Below are 8,810 nucleotides of genomic sequence, written 5' to 3'. Positions count from 1 at the left end.
TCATTGGTAGTCCCCCTCTATTGTTTAACACCAAAACAATTGTCACTGGGAATTGAACTCATGACCTTTGGAAGAGCAGGCAGTGCTCTTAACCTCTGAGCCATCTCTCCAGCTCCACTATTCAGATGGAAAAACCTCTAGGTAGCATTGCTTTATTCCACCCGTTGCCAGAGGCAATAGGTAATGGAAACCAGGTTGACACGCCTTTATTATGATAATTAGGACCAGTTCTTTGAGGGAGAATGGGCGTAGACCATCAATCTGACTACTTCCTGCTGACAAAGGGACGTTGTTTGGGGGATAAATGTTTTTATCTGACTGAATTTTTGGCGACAAATGTTTTTATCTGACTGAATTCTTGGCGGCTGTGGCTGTGAGCGGCGGCGGCAGCAGCAGACAGCGGCGGTTGCCCCGCCTCTGAGGCCCATTGTGGCGCGCTCTGCATGGCCCGAAGGCATGGCCCCGCCCTGGGCCGTGAGCAGGCTCGCCGTTTATTCCATACCTGCGAACTGTGCACCCTGCCTCACCTCAGGCATAGAACTCGCACCGCCAGCCGTGAGTCTTTTCCAAGCTCCGGCGAGGGGGGGCGTCCGCCCACCCATGGAGGGCCCGGTTAGGGCCGCGGGGGGCCCCAGTCCCAGACCCCCCCAGGGGCCGGGGAGCAACGAGCACCCAGCACACGGCCCCGCCGGTGAGCTTCCTCCGCCTGCCCATGTTGCTATGGAAACGCGGCTTTTCGCAGAGCCTGTGCTGGGATTAAAGGCGTGCGCCACCACTGCCAGCTACTTCCTCAAACAAAGTTCAAGTTTTCTGTACGTGAGAGCCAGAGACTGAGCTCTCTTATCAAAATTAGGCGAAAATCACCTCAGAAACTCTGTGGCTCTTTAAGAACAGGGAAGGCAGTCTTCGAACACTCAAACTCGCCTCCCTACGAGACTGTTGCCCCGGTCTCTAACAGCGAGTACGCAGGTGGACGGAGAAGGAGCGGAAGCCGCGGTCTCCCGTACCCCATCGTCCTCATAGTCCCGCCTTAGTTACCTCGCCTTTTTTGCTGCTGTTCACACTCCTCCTGCACTGAACTTAAGGGATTTTTCTTCCCCGTTGCTTTCTGTACCTTCTTTCAGATACCTTAACTTTGATTTTTTTTGTATTTTCTTTTCTTTTTAGGCCTATACTCTTTCCATTCTTTTTCCTCCCCATTCTGGAGGATTCAACTGACTTCACTCACCGCTCCACGTGTTCAGAGTTCTGAAATTCACGGCTCTCTGTGTCCTGGTGTCTGATCTCGGCTTTTTCTCCCGGGCTTTCAGCACGTTGCTGGGCGCTTCCTTCTCAGGGTCCCCCAGCGTAGTTGTCAGGGTCCCTCAGCGTCCCGGGGTTTCGAGCACCAGTTGCAGGGCGCAACCTGTACAGCAGGAATGAACGCCACCAAAAACGAGAATTCCTTCCCTGGTCACATCTTTATTTGGAGCATTCCCTTGAGGAAAATTGGGGGAAGGGAAGATAGAGCAGGGACAAGAGAAAGCTTAGAGAGAGAGTGTTGGGCCCCGAGGCAGCTGCTTTTAAATGGTGGAGAGGCTTGAACACTGTCCTGATTGGTTAATGCCATTCTGCTGGTCTGAGCATGTGCAAGCAAGGGTGCAGGCAAGGGTGCTCAGCCCCACGTGGCTACCTCCAAACTGCAGGACCACCTGTGCCTCCAGGTGGCTCCCAACAGTTATCATTGGTGTTTTTGATTTTAGCCATTCTGACAGGTATAAGATGGTATCTCAAAGTTGTTTTGATTTGCATTTCCCTGATTGCTAAGGAGGTTGAGCATGACCTTAAATGTCTTTTGACCATTTGAACTTCTTCTGTTGAGAATTCTCTGTTCAATTGAGTACTCCTTTCATTTTAATTGAGTTAATCAGACTTTTCATGTCCAGAGTTTTATTGAGTTCTTTATATATTTTGGAGATCAGACCTTTGTTTGATGTGGGGCTGGTGATAATCTTCTCCCATTCAGTAGGTTGCCTTTTTGTCTTAATGACAGTGTCGTTTGTATTACAGAAGCTTCTCGGTTTTAGGAGATTTATTCATTGTTGCTCGTATTATCTGTGCTACTGGGAAGCACATCCATAGGAAGTGATCTCCTGTGCCCATGTATTGCAGTCTACTTCCAACTTCCTCTTCTATCATGTTCAGTATGGTCAGATTTACATTGAGGTCTTTAATCCATTTGGACTTAAGTTTTGTGTATGGTGATACATATGGATCTATTTTCATTCTTCTACAGCTTGACACCCAGTTATGCCAGCACCATTTGTTAAAGATGATTTCTTTCATCCCCTGTATAATTTTAGCTCCTTTGTCAAAAATCAGGTGTTCATACATTTGTGGATTAATATCCGGGTCTTCTATTCAATTCCATTGGTCAACATCTCTGTTTTTATACCAATACCAAGCTGTTTTCATTACTGTAGCTCGGTAATAGACTGATTGGCTTATAAAGAGCTTATCAGTCAAGAGTAAGGCAGAAGAACTAACAGCATGGGGTGGAAGGTAGAGAAAATAAATAGAAGAAGAAACCTAGAAAGGAGACAACAAGCATTGAGGAGTGAAAAGGGTAGACCCCCAAAGACCAAAAAGCAAAAAGTAGAAAACAAGAAACTCCACCAGGTTGAGTGCCAAATCCAGGAAGCTTTCTTGTACAACTATCTTTGCATTACCAACCCCCAAATATTGACATGGAGCCTTATTATTAAAAGTAAAAATTTGGCCTTTAGCTTGGTCTTTTTCCCTCCCTGCTCTTATAAATTAATTAACCCATAATTTTTAATCTACATTTTGTCCTTTGGCTTTTTCTTTTACCTCTCCTTCTTTCTGTATGTCCAATTTGGCCATTGTCTGGCTAGCATCTCTTTGCACCTAAATTCATCTCTCTTCCTCTCTCTCCCCAAAAATTCCACCTATTTTCTCCTGCCTATCTACTGGCCATTTTCCTCTTTACAAAACCAATTAGAAGATGCCTTTGCAAAGACATGTCTTCACAGTGTAGACAAATAATTCTGCAACAAAATGTCACCTTTGACTTTCAACAAACATTTATAATATATAAAAAATATAAAAATAGTCCAAATACCAAAGAAAACACAAACCAGAATCATATTAAAATATAAAACACACTTATTATTTAGAATTGAAAATGACTATATTCACTTACCAAAACATCCTCTGTCCATATTGTTATGAATAACAGAAAAATGAAACACACAAAAACAAACTCAACATAGTATCATCTATATGTGGAATCTAAAATGTGGAACTCATTAACCTTGGTCCCTTTGCAAACTTCATTCATTACATATCTATAAAAGTGTTGAATTTTAAAAGGAAATAAGATAAGTGCTATAAATATGTCCCAAATTTTAATGGATAAAAGTCAAATGCATTAAATATAACATAAGCAGATAAATGAAAATCCTAAATAAATTGAAAAGAGATTCTAGAAAATAAAAAATGTGACAGTATTGAAAAATTCACATAATTTGATTTTCCTGTCTAGATGGTGGGGAAACTCTGTCACAGGTTTTTAAATTTCCATTATATGAAAAAAATATGAAAGCAGAGAACAAAGATAACTTCGTTTTAGAGTCCTGTATTCAAGGCTCACAACTACACATATACGCAAAGACAGTTAAAATTACAAGTAATTAAAGAAGTGAGGATGAAGATAAGAAGGACATATGTGTATATTTTAAGTGAACATAAAGTACTTGAGAGAAACTCTGAAATATTCTTTAAAATTATTATAACATATGCTGAAAGAGGAAATAAAAATAAATTTTAGAAAAATCTTAGAACTAGAACATAAAGCAAAAGAGCACAATAAAACTAAAAGAATCAGAAAGCAAAAATTTTGAGTAGAAAAAAAATTACAAATATGATAGGTAATGAATTCACCTATGTCAATACCATTTGAAATGTGAATATTGTAAGTACATGAAAGACAGATAACACCAAAATAGACACTAAAAGATAGACATTTTCCTATTGATTTTAAGAATCTTACTTAAAGTATGAAGTAATCTCAAAGAGATTAAAAGAAAATAGATATGGTTAAGGAGATGATTATTTCAGTAATGTGCTTGAGTTGCAAGCTAGAAAGCATGATTTTGATCCTCAAAAAAGAATATTTTAAAAAAGCCTGAGGTGTGGAGGGAAAGCAAAACATATGTATTGAAATTACTACTGAAGCAGAAACTGTCATATCCATAAGATTCCCTACCCACACAATTTTGTCTACTTGGATACTTCCACATCAGTAAGAGAACTTGTTTTAAAATAGTAAAGGTGTATGGTTCCAGGAAAAAGCAAAACTGTTGTTGACCTTTGGTTTTCACACACAATCAGACACACAAGTTTATGAGCCCACACCATACATATGCATCTCCTGAATGGCTGTATCTATGTACACTATGTACACACACACACACACACACACACACATTGAGAGAGAGAGAGAGAGAGAGAGAGAGAGAGAGAGAGATGGACCGACAGATAGACAGACATGCATGCATATATACACATATACGTCATAAAAGGAAAGTTGGGTGTTGTGGAATATTACTTTAACAATATAAAGATGTGTTATAGTTATTTATGTTGTGGAATATTACTTTAAATATATAAAGGTGTGTTACATTTGCTTATGCTTCATTTGTTTAATCTTGTAAAATATGTTGCATTTGTTTATACTGCATTTGATTAATGACATAAAGATGTGTTGCTTTGTCTGCCTACAGCATTTGATTGGTCTAATAAAACATTGAATGGTCAATAACTAGTCAGTAGAGGGATAGGCAAGGCTGATGGGCAGAGAGAATAAGGGAGAAGAAGGAAAAGTATGGAGGAGAGAATGACAGAAAAAAGAAGAGAGAGATGCCTGGGGCTTGCCAGTCAGGTGTGTCCAGTCAACCAGACACTGAGTAGGACATACAGAGTGAAAGAAAGGTAAAAAGCCCTGTGGCAAAATGTAGATGAATAGAAACAGGTTAAAATAAGTTATAAGAGGTAGCTGAATAAGCAAAAAGTAAGGCTTTTGTAACTAATAATAAGTCTCCAAGTGTTGATTTGGGAGCTGGTTGGTTACACGAAGAAAAACCTGCTACAACTGGGCATCTGTATTAATTTTAAATATAGGCGACTTCAAGCAAGTAAAATAATCATTGACAAATAGAGGCATTATAGAATCATAGGAGTGTTCATTCTTCAAGGAAACATAATAACTTGAATATATATGTGTCTAATAATAGAATACCAAATTATGGGAGGAAAAGTGTGATACAATTTCAGGAACCTACAAAATTTTTCCATAAGTGATTGAAAGATCAAACATGCAGAAAACTAATAAAGGTACATTTGAACTGAGTAGCATAACCAAACAACCATATCTATTTGGCATTTGCAGAATACTCTAGTCAACAGTAGTGTACTTACATGGAACATTTACCAAAATAGATGACATTACCTATACCCAGGAAAATTTTAACACAAATGTATCAGATTCCATATGTTCTTAGACTATAATGCAATATACTTAAACAAGAAATGAATAACAGCAAAATATTTAGGAATTTCCCCAAAATTTACATACTAAATTAAAAAAATTTTAAAATGTTGATCACTTTTCTTTAGGTAAGTACATCACAATTTCCAACAATTCTGCTGTTTCATTCTTTATAGCAACTGGAACCAAAAAAGGCACCATCAGTATTTCCATGGATAATAAGAAAATAATAAATATTACCATGAACTTCATTTTCATAAATTTATAAAATAGTCAAAATACATACAATCTACCAAAATTCACATAATAAGAAATAAATAAATTGAACTATCAAATAAGTCTTCTGAAATGGAAAATACTAGAATCCCTCCCTCTTCCACTTTCTCCCACCGTCCCAACCTACTCTCTCTAAGTCTACCTCTCTTCCTCTCTTTCTTTAATCCTTTCTCAATTCGGCACACTGGTTGGCTTGAATTCATAATCCACCTGGATATGCATCTTTATGAATAAACACTTCTAAATAAGTTTAATGATAATTTTTAGAAAATACTTAAGGAAAAATGACACTTGTTGCTCTCAATGTAGTACAAGAAATGAGCAAAGGGAATACTTCTAAATTCTTGTGAAAAAGCCGTTATCTTAACTCCAAAACCATATAATTGAAGAAAATAACCAACCAATAACTCTCTTAAGCATACATGCAAAATTTCTGGCCAAAATAATGTCAAATTATGTCCAATGTCCAATAATGTGTCAATAATTAAATATCACAATTAAATAAAATATTAAATGGTGGTTTAATATTTGAAAATTATTTATATATTAAAATATTAAAAACATTTATATGCAACTGGAGGTTTCTCTATCATCAACCAGTTCTCAAAGAAATAGTCAGTAGTTTATTATTAATGACTAAAACTTTGGTCTATTACTTCAGGCTTATCATTAGCTAGTTAATATATATAAAATTAACCCATTCCTATTATTCTGTATATTGCCACATGATCATCGCATTACCTCACAATTTGCTTCTCTGGCGATCACTAACATTCACCCTCAACTCCACTTCTTTCCCCTGTACTCAGTTTGACTTTTTTGTCTATATGTGTTCTTCCTTGCCATAGGCCAGCATATAGTTTTGCTTGTTTGTTGTTGTTGTTGTTATTATTATTATTATTATTATTCTGACAATAGTTTCCCTAGCCTTCTGTCCTTCCAGTCATTCCCCTACACTTCCCCTATGCTCCCACTCTCCACCTATTCCATTTCTATTCAGGAAAGTGGCCAGTACCCCATGGGTAGCAACAAAGCATGGCATATTAAGGTGCAGTAAGAATAGAAAATGTTCCTTGTATTAAGGCTGGACAAGGCAACCCAGTATGAAGAGTAGGGTCTGTTAGTGCACACTACTTGCATCTTACATGTTTTTTCTGTTTTGGAATTCTGGGTATTTTTGTGAATTTTTCTCATTTATTTGTTTGCTTTTTACACATATATACTTTAGAGTTCTACTCAGCAGTAAAAAAAAAACAATGACATCTTGAATTTTACATGCAAATGGATGGAACTAGAAAACACTTTACTGAGTGAGATAGCCCAGACTCAAAAAAGATGAATATGGTATATACTCACTCATAAGTAGATTCTAGCCATAAATAAAGGACATTGAGCCTATAGTTTGTGATCCAAAAGAAGGTAAATAATAAGATAAACTCAAAGAAAAACATATATTTATCCTCCAGGAAATTTGAAGTAGATAAGATCACCAGGTAAAAGCTGGGAGCACGGGGGAGGGTGGGAGTGAGGTTGCGGGAAGGGGAAAGGAGGAAGGAGAATGGAGAAGGGAAGGATTGGGGAGAACTTGGGGGAGTGGGAGGGTTGAGATGGAGGAAGGTTGGATATGGAAGCAGGGAAGAAGATATTGTAATTAAGGGAACCATTTAAGGGTTGGCAAGAGACTTGACTCTATGGGGATCCCAGGTGCTCACTGGGATGACCCCTGCTAGGTCCTTGAGCAGTAGAGGAGAGGGTACCTGAACTAGACTTCTCCCATAGCCACATAGACGAATATCTTGAATATCACCATAGAACCTTCATCTGGCAAGGAAGAAAAATACAAGATAATGGTTGGACAGTGGATGTGAAATTTGAGAATCTCATCAGTAAGGGTGCTTAGGAGGAGGATGTATTCTTACTGGAACTCCCAGGCCTATTGGACAATTAATTGAAGGATTCCTTGAGAGGGAGGGTAAAAATAACCATAAATTTGAAAAAGAAAGCAAAAGGAGTGAAAAGGGAGAGCATGGAGACAGATGGGTGAGGAAGCAGGGAGGACTTAGAAGGAGTCAGGGGAAAGATAATCCTGAACTGAATACATTGTATAAAAATAATTTCAATAAAAATGTGAAAAATACACAACTATTACTACCCTAAATATTGTGCTTAGTTTATTTTTTAAGACTTTAAAAAGAAAAGCTAAGACTAAACACACATTGGTGTTTGCATAATGACAATGTAACACAAATCAACTTGAGTTTTGTACTCAAGTTCAAAACTGATGTTCACCATCAGTTAACTTTGAAAATTATGTCAATGATAGATTATATATGCAGAAATATGCTGTCATAATGAAAAGTAAATCTTAAAAGTCCTTATATAGTAGAATTATAGAGATTTAGGTTAACATGCCTTTCCACTTTTTATTGTTTGTAAGATGTTTCTATGGGCATCACTGTGTATTGCAACTGTTATTCATCTTTTTTTCAGTTAGAGTACGAAGTTTTCTTAAGGAGATTTAGATACAGGGTTTCTGACAATGGAGTTTTTTTGACATATGTTTGTTTTATTTTCAATTTTTTATATAAATAGGATTCACTATATAAACATTTACAATATTTTAGAGAATAAGCATAATGCGCTCTATCCACACCAAGACTTTATCATGTTTAGGGCTTTCCCTTTTATGATTTATTTGAAAATTTAAAATATTATATAAACACCTGATAAGCATATAGCTTTTATTTTCTGTGCTCATTTCTATTCCTTTGTCTGCTAGCAGAACTCCCTCCTACCACCATCTGTTAAAGAACTTAGTTGAGAATAAGTTTAAAAAATAATGTTGTGCAAAAGGCTATTTTTCAAATAGCTCAATACTCTTATTAAACTTGCAGTGATCATAGCGAGTTTTGAGAAGTTTCAGATTACAGAGCCAACACTTTGAAAAAAAGATGAAGGTCTTCCCATAAAGGAGAAAATGACATGC

General features: G+C 37.4%; 1 pseudogene; it reads right to left on the bottom strand.

Annotated features, from left to right (window-relative positions):
• Window positions 1–499: 499 nt before the first annotated feature.
• Window positions 500–707, bottom strand: LOC148117349 (Nuclear RNase P; annotated as a pseudogene).
• Window positions 708–8,810: the final 8,103 nt, after the last annotated feature.

This window comes from Myodes glareolus, chromosome X, assembly GCF_982192425.1.
Source record: "Myodes glareolus chromosome X, mMyoGla1.1, whole genome shotgun sequence".
Taxonomy (NCBI): domain Eukaryota; kingdom Metazoa; phylum Chordata; class Mammalia; order Rodentia; family Cricetidae; genus Myodes; species Myodes glareolus.
Note: the sequence above shows the minus strand (reverse complement) of the source record. Positions and strands in the feature narration are given on the sequence as shown.